Below are 14,642 nucleotides of genomic sequence, written 5' to 3' on the forward strand. Positions count from 1 at the left end.
CCCACATTGCCCTGTCATACCAGAGGACTTGCCCTTATCCACGCAAACCAGGAAGAGACCCCAGCCTCAAAGCTCACCTTCCCAACAGCAGGAAGAGGAAGAAGCTGTACACATTGTTTTCCTTCTTATCCTGGAGGCGGGGCTTGGTCACGCACTCAGCCTAGCTGCAAAGAAGGCTGGGAACTGTGCCCCACTGTGTCAGGTGTTTGGTTGTTCTCAGAGGGAAGTGGACAGAGCTACTGGGAGATACCTGGACATATCTGCCTTACCCCTTTCAATGTTCCCTTCCATTACCTGACCACTCCATGCCCTGGGTTCATGTTTTATGAAAGACTGTATATCAGACAAGTTGCAAATACTTCATAATTCAGGAACCAGCTGAAAATCATGGGCTGGTGGGTACTTTTCACTAGATTTTCTGGCAAATCTCTGGAGGGATTCCATTACTGATTCTGAGGCTCTCTCCCACCCGAGCCCATTATGCACATGCAGCCAGAAGTATCTTACCCAGTGGAAGGTGATAATGTCAGTCCCTGCTCATGGATCCCTGCTCTTTAGAACAACACCCAAAAGCCTGTCTTGTGGAACTGAGGTGGGACTAATGAGGGACATCAAAGGCAGCCACTGGCCCAACCAGCCAAGGTCAGAGCTCACCACAGGAAGAGAAAGTCTCCTTAGTAGACCATTTGGTCATCAGAGCTGACTGCTTTCCACACCCTGAGCTGGGGACATTTAAGTATGGAGACACAGAGCACAATGCACCAGTGGGGGTGGTCCTGGAAGCAAGGGGTGCTGTCCCACTCTTTACTCCCAGCCCTACTTCCCACCTGTGTCCTGTGCGTGCCTAACACTCTAGCTTCCTCCTGACCCCAAGCCTCTTCTCCATTTCCTGTGGGCAAACCCAGGCTTCAGGGCCCCTTCCCAGTGGGGAATGGTAAAAGGCTTTATTCCTGCATTATAGTCAGGAAACTTAGCTGCACAGGTAAGTGACCCCTAAGCTGCTTGGAGGCCCACACCTCTGCCACTTCTCTGACTCCCCATATAGACTGGTTCATGGGACTGTGTTATCTTATTTGAACTTCTTGGTCATCATTAACATAGACCAGAGGACCAAAAGTCCCCCTTAGTCCTTCTGCAAATGTTAGGTAATGTGAGTGTAGGAAAGGAACGAACACTTTTGCGTTTCTGCCCTGCAGTGTGGCTCACAGCCTTTTCCCACACCTGTTGCTACTGGAAGTTGCCATGATAATTCTCTTTTTTTTCCCCATTTAGTTGTTCTGATTAAGTCCAAGTACTACATCACTACGTGCTTCTCAAAATGGAGGCTGCATGGGTCCAATTCTGTGCAGGGAGGATGCAAAACAGAGCTTTCCATACGTCTTCCTGAAACATCAAGTTTATTCCAAGATTTGGTAAAACCAAGTACCTTAATAAGAACTGTCCCTTTCCGACCCACATGGAAGAAGAAAAGAGAGCATGGGAGGCAAGAAGGGCCTCAGGAAGAACAGTCCAGTCTCTGAAGTTTCACCCAGGTTGGGGCCAAGTAGAGAACCTCTAGTGAGAGTGTCCTCTCCTCTTGTCGCCTATGGGCTCCAGGCCATCCTCCAAGGTCCCCAGATATTTGGATATACTGTTTCAGAAGGCCATGAAGGTGTCAGTTAACCTCCTCGTTTTACTCCTATGCAGCAACTGTTGTGGCTGTTTGCACACCTCCATCATCCGCTGGATCAAGTCCTCTTGCCCAGGGTCCTTGTACACACAGTGTGCACTCCTTGCACCTCTCCAACCCTGTTTGGGTCCAGTCTCTGGCTAATCTCTCACACCACGTGCCTGTGGCCAACATCCCCAAAGCTCAGCATCTTCAAGTAGGGCCTTTAAAATCCAGAGAGCCCAGCTTAACCTCCCTGGAGTCCTTGTGGCTCTGCTTTGGTTGTCCACGATTTACATTGGTTCTAACCTGTTTTTTGCCATCTACCTCTTGTTAGGATGGCCTAAAGAAGAACTTTTTAAACATAAAGTTTAAGAACCTCCCAGCAACATCCCTTCCTTGTTCCTCATCTGGCTAACCCTGGCTGTGACAGAGTGAAAAGCTGGGGTCACACCATCAGACCACCCAGCACAGATGGAGATTTGCTTGTAGGACATGGCTTGAGGGCAATTGGTTCTTACTGGGGAACCCCCAGATCCATTATGGGGTCTGGGCTTTGGGTGTTGATCCTCAACTCCTAGGTGGTCAGAGGAACGGAAGGTTCTATAATCTTCTGCCCTGAATGCTGGCACTCAGGCTGCTGCTCTGTCTTGCAGATTCAGGTGGAAATAGCTGACTCACTACAGCTTCCTTTTATTGGTAGGGAGGAGTAACAGAGGCCTGCTGAACCTCCCTGGTTGGGAAGGAACTATACCTGTTAGGCTGATGGAAAGACAAGGGTCTTAGAGTGATGGTGTAGACCTCCACATTGGTTTCTTTATACTTAGGATACGGTATGTGCCCATCATGCTGTTGTACCTCTTGCTTCTTGAAGAGTCATTCACCAGGTACCACTAGAACATCATGCTCCTCAGGACCTCTGTTACACGGGGGGCCATGCTCTCACAGAGCTGCTCACTGTAAGGCTTAAGTCCTTCCTCCTGGCCCATGTTTAGTCACGGGTCTGTCATAATTTCTTTTAAAGTTTCTCTGCTGTGGGGGTTCAAGGGTCCTCAGTGTTCAAACAGTTTATTTCACTGAAAAGTTATGTTATGTCATATTGTCAGCTCAGTGTTCCATGGCAAAGCCCCCACAGGTCCTCCTCACAAAAAGACAGGTTCCCAGTGAGTAACTCATACAGCACCACTTCTAAGCTCCATACATCTACTTTGGGGCGGTCGCAGTTTTGGCCCTGGGGGGAGTTCTGTGGCGAAATAAGAGAGTCTGCCACAGAAGGTGCTCAGCTTATGGATGGGAACTCATTGCTGAAGTCATGTACTTTTCATTGCCTCATGACATAGCGCATTCCCTGCCTTCAGGTCCCTGTGCAGAAAGCCCTTCTGGTGGCAGTACTGCCCAGTGACTCCCAGCAGCTGGAATTTGTGTCCAGCTACCCTTTAGGTAATGCCACAGCGGTCCTGTGATTATCTACAGGTCCCCTCCACTCACGTGTTCCATGAAGAGGAACAGTGTTCTCGAGGCAATCACCTTGAATAACTTTGTAATATCAGGGTGATTCATAGGTATATTTTGTATGTGTTATCTGTGTGCATTATCCACCACTTTTAAAATGGAAGAAAACTCACATTTTTAAAAGAAAATAATGAATTTTCATTTAAAAAAGGGAGACAGAGTCCATACTTTGCTCCTCCAACCTCTAGCCATGACGTCACAGACGGATGAACTGAAGCCTCCCGTGGCTGTGCCCAAACGCTGCATGCTATCAACTGTAACAAATGAGAAAAGAGGCAGGTAACTGCCCAACACCCTATATTCCTCTTCTATTTATGTTTGGATGGTAGTGAAAATGTTCAGGCTCTCTATTTGAGGGTGAAGAAAGCAACATTGGGTAAAAGGAGAAGTTATCCATCTATGCAATGCAGTTGCAACAGGGGCCTCAGCTGATCTATGGGGATAACTGGCTCTCAACTGGTAGTAATTCCCGGGAACCTAAAACATCACTGTGACCAACCAGTCAGAGTAAGGGCCTATGGAGCTGAGGTGTTCAATAGAGTTGTAGCTCAGATTCCTCTCACTGTGAGTCCCAGGGGTTCCCCAACCCATCCTGGTATTTTCCTTTTGTGGAGTGCACAATTCGAATAGATTCCCTCAGCAACTGGCAGAACCCCCTACATAGATTCCCTGATCTGTGCAGTGAGTGAGTGCTATTGTGGTGGGAACATCAGTCCAAGTGGAAGCTCCTTTGCTGATCTGACTTGCAGATCCAGGTTGGAATAGCAGACTCACTACAGCTTCCTTTTATTGGGGGGCAGAGATGTTCCACTAAACCTCCCCAGTTGGGGGAGGACTATGACTGACTGGTTAAGAGGAAAGGAAGGAAGGGCTTTAACTTGATGGTATACACCTCCAACTTGGGTTTCTTGGTTCTTAGGATACTGTATGTGCCCTTCATGCTGTCATACCTCTTGCTTCTTAAAGAGTCATTCATCTGGTACCACTGAAACCTCATGCTCCTGAGGACTTCTGTTATACGGGGGGCCATGCTCTCACAGAGCCGCTCACTGTAAGGCTTAAGTTCTTCCTCCTGGCCCATGTTTAGTCACGGGTCCGTCGTAATTTCTTTCAAAGTTTCTCTGCTGTTGGGGTTCAAGGGTCCTCAGTGTTTAAACAGTTTATTTCATTGAAAAGTTGTAAAAACAGTATGTCATATTGTCAGCTCAGTGTCCCGTGGCGAAGCCCCCATAGGTTCTCCTCACAAAAAGACAGGTTCCCAGTGAGTAGATCATACAGCACCACTTCTAAGCTCCATACATCTACTTTGGGGCGGTCGCAGTTTTGGCCCTGGGGGGAGTTCTGTGGCGAAATAAGAGAGTCTGCCACAGAAGGTGCTCAGCTTATGGATGGGAACTCATTGCTGAAGTCATGTATTTTTCATTGCCTTATGACATAGCGCATTCCCTGCCTTCAGGTCCCTGTGCAGAAAGCCCTTCTGGTGGCAGTACTGCCCAGTGACTCCCAGCAGCTGGAACTTGCACCAAGCTTCACTCTTGGTAATGCCGCAGTGGTCCTGTGATTATCTACACGTCCCCTCCATTCACATGCTCCATGAAGAGGAACAGTGTTGTTCTCGAGGCAATCACCTTGAATAACTTTGTAATGTTAAGGTGATTTATAGGTACACATATATGTTTTATATGCATTATCTGTGTGCATTATCCATAACTTTTAAAACAGAAGAAAATGCACATTTTTAAAAGAAAATAATGAATTTTCATTTAAAAAAGAGAGAGCCCCTACTTTGCTTCTACAGCTCTTCCCTGTTTTTAGAGGCAGATGAATCCAGCCTCTGCTGGCAGTGCCCATCTTCCCCCATGCTATCAACTGTAGCAAATGAGAAAAGAGACAGGTACCTGCCGATCACGCTCTATTGCCTATTATTCTATATGTTTGGGATGGAATGAGAAACTTCAAGCTCTTTATTTGCGGGTGAAGGAAGTAACATGGGCAAAGGGAAAATCCGCGTTGTTTCCTTCATCCATCCACGTCATTCGGATGCAACAGAGGCCTCAGCTGATCTATGGGGACTACTGCGTCGAACTGGCAGTAATTCCAGGAGACCCAAAACTGGCCGACCAGTCAGAGTAGGGGCTCACGGAGATGGGGTGACCAATAGAGTTTTAGCTCAGATCCCTCGCACTGTCAGCCCGGTGAGTCTCCAAACCCGTCCTGTCATTTTCCTTTCCTGGAATGTACAATTGGAGTAGATATCCTCAGCAGCTCAGTGCTATCAATGAGAAAGTCCAAGTGGAAGCTATTTGGCCAAAAAGTTCATTCGGTATTAAAGTGAACATAAAAGACACATTTTTCATTTTCATCAATAACTTAGTTGAACAACATATGCACTGTTTTGTTCTACTACCTTCTGTTATCTTTTAGGTAACTTTATAATTCCAACTTTCCAAAACCTTTTATCTTTTTGAGTAAAGAATTCTCCCAGGTGCCTTTTGCAGTCTTCCAGGGAATTGGAATTTTTTCCCAGTAAGAGAATTTTGAAAAGACAGAAATAAATGGGAATTTAATGGTGCAATGTCTTGTGAATACAGTAGGTAAATGAAAACTTCCCAGCCAAGCTGTAACAGTTCTTGCCTAGTCATCAAAGACACATGCGGTTTTGCGTTATCCTGATAGAAAGTTACGCGTTTTCTGTTGACTAAGTCTTGTCAACTGCTGCTTCCAATTGATATAGTTGGGAGCAGCACTTGTTGGAATTAATTGTTTGGTTTTCTGGAAAGAGTTCGTAACAGGGGACTGCTTTCCAATCCCACCATATACACAACATCACCTTCTTTGGGTGAAGACAGCCTTTGGTGTGGTGGTTCGTTTTGCTTGCCCAATGATCCCTTCTGTTCCACATTATTGTAAGGTATCCACTTTTCATTGCACATTACAATTTGCTTTAAAAACTGAACATTTTTGTTACATTTAAATAGGGAGTCCCCTGCAGAGATATGGCAGAGAAGGTTTTTTTGTTTATGTAGAACCCAAACATCAAAGTGATTAACATAATCAAGGTGGCAAGAAGGATTTCTAATGCTTGATTGGGATTATTTGAGTATGTTGGTATCTCCCACGTGGTATAACATTGATTGTTCTCAATGTCTTTATTTAATTGGTATAACTAATGTCTCTTTGTGACCATAGAGCATTGTCCAGTGAGAAATCTCCAGCATGAAATTTTGCAAACCACTTTTGATATGTTCAGTCAGTCACAGCATCTTCCCCACACACTGCACAAATCTTTTTTTGCCTTTCAGTTGTGTTGTTGCCTTTCTTGAAATAATAAAGCATAATATGCCAAAAATGTTGTTTATTTTCTTCCATCTTCAATATTAAAATGGCTACACAAAAATTTGCCAATTTTAATGATTTTTTAAAAATGCACACTGATACGACATTTGCCACATTACAATCTAACAAATTTATTTCAAATGAAGTTGAAAACAACTAAGTGCCACTATAGCCATCTTACAGAAGAAAACAGACAAACTTTTTGGCCACCCTACTTTGCTGATCAGACTTGCAGATCCAGATTAGACTAGCAGACTCACTATAGCTTCCTCCTATTAGGGAATAGAGATCTTGGCTGGGCAAGGACTATGACTGTGTGGTTCAGGGGAAGGGAAGGGCCTTACCACAATGGTGTAGACCTCCACCTTGGTTTTTTCAGTGTTCAGCATAAGTTATGTGACCGTGCTGATGTCATAACTCCTGCCTCATAATTAGTCATGGATGTGGTTCTTTTCAAACCACATGAACTAGTAATACAAAACCAAAAGCAATACTGTATTTCTAGAGGATTTGTAGAGATTAGTGCCACCTACCATCAAGGTCTGAAAAATGCAGGGGTGGTGATTCTTACCCCATCTCCATTTAACTTGCCTATTTGATCTGTGAAGAAGGCAGATGGATCTTGGAGAAGTACAATAGGTTACTGTAATATTAATCAGCTCATTATTCCAAGTGAAGCTCCTTTACCAGCTCTGGTTGCTTTGCTAAGCACATCAATACATTCCCTCATACTTGGTGTGAAGTTATCAGTCTGGCCAATGCCTTTTTCTTCATTGTTGTCAATTAAACAAACGATGTTTATGTCATGATTTAGTTCACAAAAATTGTGATCACCTTTTCCTTCCACAGATTTCATACTGGTCCATTACATTGATGATGTTATTCCAACTGGATCTGATAAGAAAGAGGTAGCAACCCCTCTTGATTTATCGGTAACACATTTGTGTGTCAGAGGGTGGGAAATAAATTTGCCAATTAGGGTATTCTCTTTCAGTGAAATTTCTAGGGGTCCATTGGTGCAGGGCATATAAAGAAATCTAAGATAAGATTATTTATTGTATATGGGATCTTCTACAACCAAAAATGGGCTCTTTGAATTTTGGAGGCAACTTATTTCTCATTTGGGTATTATTCAGGTCTATTTATTTCTAGCTAGGAATAAAGATTTAAGTATTGTCTATATTTTCTATTTAAAGCCAAGTACAAATGTGAGGCCTTCAAGAGTAAATATATAACAAAAAGATTAAATACAAGGTTGGGCAAAAGTAGGTTTACAGTTGTGAGTACCCAAAACAGAGTTTATTCTTGTGTTATTAGTTATTGACTATTGTATTGTTTTCCATACGAACGACATGGGTTTGCCAATCTGGAAATCACTGATGCTCTTTGAAAGTACAGTTTCAGTGTAGTGACAAAGGCTGAAGACAAAATATGGTAACAAATGAGAGAAATGCTTTTGAGGAACAGAGAAAGCAAAGAGATGCTTTCCAGATTCTTGACTCTAAGACTTTACCTCCCTTTATTTAAAATATTTTTGCAACTAATCTTGTATTTCCATGTAATTCACTTGTATTAAATTACTGAGGTTTGTCAATTTTATGTTAACTTCTATTTTCATAATTCATATCTTTCCAGTAAATAAAGACAATTGTAACCAATTGATTAAAAAAACCAGGAGATAAATTAATTTACTAACTAGGGACCTCAACTGAATGTGTCCTAGAACTTCCTAATAAAATATTTTCTTAACACTTTTTTTTCTATTTCATATCTACTTCTATTGAATAAATTCAATCACGGAGTGATATACTGTTCCATTTATTCCCATTCTGTAAGTTCTGTAGTAATGTAATAATGTGGGAAAAGACAGAACACTGAATATAATAATAATTGAATTATAAAATGTCTTGGCTTCACCATCTGTTAAATACAGTCTTAGGCATAAAACCTAAATTCTAAAGTTCAATTTCTTTTCAATTGTGATACCCATAATGATAATTTATGTAAATCACAAAGTACATGTGAGACAAGGAGAAAATATCTGATAAGTTGTTTTTAATGTCAAGTGTCATACAAATAAAATGTCTTCGTTAGCATCACGTTCTTCTCCATTCTTTGGTATATTGTTTCAAAAGTATAACATGTAGATTCCAGCAACATAAGAGTAGAATTAGAAGTAGATCCTGGTTCACATTACACATGAAATTAAACTTCAGATTCAAATCTAAATGTAAAATAAAAATAGAAATACTTTGAGAAAACCTACAATGTGAAAATACCTACAGCATTTTATTTCCAAGAACACCATCGAACAGAACACATGATAAACAAAGTGGGGGAGCGTGTGTGCATCGTCTGAGCATACGGAGAACGGAAGCTGTTGCACTGCAGGAGTTGTCCACGTTCTGTTTCTTCTCTGTGAGGTCCTAGCAAAGTTCAGGAACTTGACTTTTATGCTCCCATCCTTAGTTCTGGTTTGAACTTCAGATTGGCCTTATCATCGTCTTTCTCATCAGCCACTCTTCACACTTTTTTCTTCTACCTTCTTCTATTATTCTATGCCTTATGAAAGTAGGAAGAATATCTTCACTTAAGGGTAAAAGACTAGGCTTTAAAATCAACACTAACAATGGAAAATGTATTTTTTTCTACATTCTCCCAGATTAGTTTTGTTCTGCTATTTCACTAAAACTTGGCATCATTTAACAAAATCTGTTTTCACCCAATTGCTTAGAAAAGGACTCTTGTGCTGAATAATTCTTCCAACTTGCAGTAGAGCAGTCACGGATATGACCGAATCTGTAGATTTGTGTCTCTGTGAAGTCCGTAACCCCCAACACGGGACTCAAAGATACAACGAAGAGGATGTGACTTAAGAATCTGAGAGTAAAATGTGTCAATTGTAGTAGATGTAAAGGAAGAAATGACGGTTACAGGTATAGTTTTCAGGGAAAAGCCACATATTTTTCTGTAAAATATATCCATTGTAGAATACTTGACCTATTGACAATACAATTCTCAATGGAAAACTTAAGTGCACACCTTTCTAAATCATAAAAAGAGAAAGGGAACTAACTTTTTTCCCATCTCCTATGTTAAAATTTTGTATTTATAATACGAAGAAGAAAATTATTTTTTGCTTACTATGTTATAAAGCAATACAAAATTTGCAAAAATTTGTTTGCATGTTCCCCTTTAATTTAGTCTTAATATTCTTTTCTTCCTCTAATTATTCTAAATTACATGCATATTCTAAGGGGGAAATTCCCTTAAAGGACAATGGCTTGAGAAAAAGATTGAGTTACCAAAGACATCCTCTGTGCTAATCTCACAAAAGGTAACAATACTTGTGCAAGTGTGTCTCGTCTATCTTCAACGCATCATTCTTTGACAAACCAGAAGTATTTCCAAAGGACTCTGCTGGGACGGAGTGAGGCAAGTATATAGTAAACATATGTCTGGACTGAGCTGAAACTCAAGCTCTACATTCATCCTAAGAATTCAATATTAGCAACCATAATTATGTCTAAATGCTTGTTTATAACCAGTAAACAGCCTGCCAGAACTGATTGGAGGATAGATAGGTAAAACTAAAATATAAAAAAATATTTAGAAATTAAACATGAAGTACAGTGAAGGCTTTTATTTTGTTTCTGTTGCTACTGCTGCAAGAAGTCACCACTCTATCTTCTCTCAGACATTGGTCAGTTAATAATACGACTAAAATTGATTTTAAGATTCATTTATTTATTTATTTTTAGAGAGAGGGGAGGGAGGGAGGAAGAGAGAGAGAGAGAAACACCAGTGTGTGGTTGCCTCCCGTAGGTCCCAACAGGGGACCTGGCTTGCAGCCCAGGCATGTGCCCTGACCGGGAATCCAATGGGTGACCCTTCCGAAGAATGGATGACACCAAGTTTTCTTCTTCCTTTACTTCCACTTACATCATTCCTTTTTAACAATGCAACTTTCTAAACATATCACTTATTATGTGCTAGACTGATTGTGATAGTTAATTTTATGTATCATCTTGCCTGGGCTAAGGGATGAACAGATAGCTAATAAAAATTATTTCCGGGTACATATGTGAGGTTGTTTTCAGAAGAAATTAGCATTTGAATCAGTAGACTGAGTAAAGAAAATCCACCTTCAACAACATAGGCAGGCATCATCCAATTTGTTGAAGGCCCAAATAGACCAAGAGGAATGGCAAATCTCTCTTCATCTGGGATATTCATTGAGCTGGGATATTCATCTTCTGCCATTACACATCAGAGCTACTGATTCTTGGGCCTCCAGAACCTGTGACTGACACAGCCTTTGTCCTGTGACTAGGACTTATATTGTACTATTGACTTCTCTGGTCTTCAGATTTGGACTAAGTTTATAACATTGGCTTCCTGGATCTCCAGTTTGCACGTGGCAAATTGTGGCATTTCTAAGCCAATCCCATAATAAATCTCTTTTTTTAAGAGAGAAGGGAAGGGAGGGAGAAAGAGAAGGAGAGAAACATCAGTGTGTGGTTGCCTCTCATACTGGGGACCTGGCTCACAATCCAGGCATGTGCCCTGACTGGGAATCCAACCAGTGACCCACAGCTCACAGGCTGGCACTCAGTCCACTGAGCCACACCAGCCAGGATGACTCTCTTATTTTCTTATACCCTATTGGTTCAATTTCTCTGCAGAACCCTGACTAATACACAGATTTTTATCCACTCAACTTTAATAGCTTGTGTACTCTTACACTCTTGGCCATTTTCTTGTCTAATTCTCTACTCATTATTCTAACCAGCACCTATTTTTCTGTAATAATTCTAACATCTTTTAAAGGGAGACTATAACTCACCTTTGTATTCAAAGTGGCTTCCACAAAATTGCTGCTTAACACATTTTGTCAAATATTTAATAAATATATACATTGATGGTTCAAAATTCATACCTCCAGATTCTTCTCTTCTCTTTCTGTCTCTCTTTCTCCTATCTTCCTCTCTTTTCTGGGCTCTAAACTTATATGTTTATATCCATGTAGTAAAAACTGAACTCAATAGAGTTCATAACACAAGCTCATCTCTATGTTTGTTTTCATATTACATTTTTATGAAATGTATTAACATCCTGTCATTTAAATATAAAATTGATTTGGATTCCTTCTCTTTCCCCCTCTAAGAAAATTGGATTATATAAGATTGAGAAGAGAGGGATTAACACTACAATGATGAGCCAGTTTGCAATGAAAAAATAACAACAAAAATGACAGGAATGGTGAAAAGGTTATTTCTAGAGCATGATGTGTATACTAGAAAAAGGAATTAGATGTGACCAAGAGAATAGAATAGAGTAGAACAGGATAGAATAGTAGAGAATAGATGTAGAAATAGAGAGTGAAGGGACATTTACGTTATGGCAAACAGATTGGACTAAACTTTTTTTTTTTTTTTATTGTTATGCAATTACAGTTGTATGCCTTTTCTCCCCATCCCTCTACCCCACACCAGGTGAACCCACCTCCCTCCCCCCTCTCCACCCTCCCCCTTGGTTTTGTCCATGTGTCCTTTATAGTAGTTCCTGTAATACCCTCTTCCAAACGAGTGGATCCAAAAACTATGGTATATTTACACAATGGACTAAACTTTTTAAGTGATTGAGAGACAAAAGAGATTTCTAAGCAAGAAGCTTACTAGGTCACATTTGTTTTTCCTGACAGTGACTTTAGAAGTTCTATATCACTCACTGGTAGGCTCCATCAATTAGAGTTTTATTCGAGTCACTGAATTTACTCCATATTTTTGATATTGCACAACTCATATTTATCTCCTTGAAGCCTGTATTAACCTCATTTTTTGTTGTTTCCATCAGAGTTCTTAGAAAAGAATTTGGTGTTGTGGTAGAAAACTCGGTTGATGTCAGTTGAGGAAAGAATAACAAAAAAATAATTAAAGGTACCATGTATTCCCACATCTAAATTTTTTTAAAGGGCAGAAAAGCAATGATGCCATAGCCACAGAAGACACACATATTTTTATGTACCTGGGAATGATTTAATAGAGAGGGAAATTTCATGATTCAGGAGAGAGAAGAAAACTGCTGTAATGATGCCTTGAGTAGGTAAAGGAGGGGGAGAATGTGGAAACATTGGTTAAGATCAGGGGTGGTCTATTCATAGTAATACTGTGTGAGTGAGGGCACAATATGTGGACAATGGTATATACAGCTTAACAGCTATGGTGGTGGGAGTTTGTGGAAGTTAATTTTTTTCTATTTTTTCAATAATATAGGAAGAAAGGTTATTAGATGAGAGTGAGGATAAGGGATAAAGTGTTTGAGTTTTAAAGGGAAAATGTATGGAAAAATTGGGTAGGCAAGTTGGTGAGTAAATGCACTTGTGAGATTAAATACAGATTTTTGAGCTGCATTAAGACCTATTTGAGGTTAGTGGCTATGTCTTTGTCTGGTCACTGTGAACTGAGAGGGTGTAAGTGTGGGCTAGTCTAAGATTCAGTGTGACTCTTTTGGTGTTTTTTCAGTATAAGGAAGTAAGCAAGGGAGTTGAGAGTATATTTAAGGGGGTGATTAAAAACTGTTTATTAATTTAAGTGGTTAATAAGGAGAGTAAGAATATGAGGGAAGCAAGTGGCAGTGAAGAAGGCAAAGGGTCGTTAGATAATAAGATCTGGTGAAACAACATTTCTTGGAGTCAGAGTATTGGAGGAAATGATTTGGGAATGTAGGAGGCTGAATTGAGACCATGGGTCACTTCAAATTAAGATTATAGAGGAGTTTCAGGTATTGACAATAATAAAATTTTAGATTATGACCAAAAGGGTTAGCAGAATAAGTAAGAAAATGTGCATGCAAGATTCACTGGAGGCCAAGGAACTGTCTAGAATGTTCGAAGGATCACTAAGTATTGGGAGAGTACTAGTGCTAGGGATATTAACAGTGAGCTGAAATCTTCAAGGAATGAGAAACATGGTCAAGGGTTGGAAGATGCTGAAATAGTCAGTGCTGTGCAATGTTGTAGCAGTCTGAGGTTGGGAGTCAACACTAGAAAAAATTTTAAATATTTTATTGTTGTTCAATTACAGTTGTCTGCATTTTTCCCCCACCTCTCCTCCCCCCACAGCCAAACCCACCTCCCTCCCCTGCTTCCACCTTTACCCTTTGGTTTTGTCCATGTGTCCTTCATAGTAGTTCCTGAAACCCTTCCCCCACTGTCCCCTCCCCCCTCCTCTCTGGCTATTGTTAGATTGTTCTTAACTTCCATGTCTCTGGTTATATTTTGTTTGCTTTTTTCTTCTGTTGATTATGTTCCAGTTAAAAACACTAGAAATTTTTGGAGATGGAGGGAGGGAGGAAAGATGTTCTGGAAATTGCAAACAAGAGCACAAAGAACTTTCAGGCTTAATTGTACAAGGAATGTGGGAAACAAAGTCACCAACACTTGTGATATCTACAGAAAACCTAAAGGAGAAGTGGATTTCAATTAAAGCAAGAAGGTAGAAGAGATGTTCAGTGAGTATTTGAGTTTATACAGATTTTGGTGGTGAATGAGAATGGCTTTCTGACGATGGAAAAGCTAGAGTTTTAGATGTCCACAAGGTTTTGAGAGCCAGAATAATTGTTCAGAACCATATATATATACACACTGTAAACTTTAGGGCAACCACTACAGAATTTTAAAAAGAGGTATAATAGATATTCTAAGAAAGGAGATAAATAAAATTATATAAAATGTTCAAATAGAACCAGAGAAGGGGAGAGAGAGAGAGAGAGAGAGAGAGAGAGAATAACCCACCTAGTTCAAAAAGTAGAAAAAGATACAAACATGGCAGATATTAATCCAACTATATCAACAAACACTTTAAATGCGAATGGTCTAAGTATACCAATTAAAAGCCAGAGCTTTTCAGAATGGATTAAAAAAAGATACAACTATATGTTTTCTACAAAATAACACTTTAATTGTAAAGACACAGATTATATGTAAAGGGTGGAGAAAGATGCATCATTCTAACACCAATCAAAATGAAATTGGAGTAGCTATATTAATTTCAGATAAAACAGACTTAAGAACAAGAAGAATTATCAGGGATAAAGAAGGGTATCACATAATGATAAAGTGGTCAATTCTCTAATAAGGTATAAT

This window comes from Desmodus rotundus, chromosome 3 (genome assembly GCF_022682495.2).
Source record: "Desmodus rotundus isolate HL8 chromosome 3, HLdesRot8A.1, whole genome shotgun sequence".
Taxonomy (NCBI): Eukaryota; Metazoa; Chordata; class Mammalia; order Chiroptera; family Phyllostomidae; genus Desmodus; species Desmodus rotundus.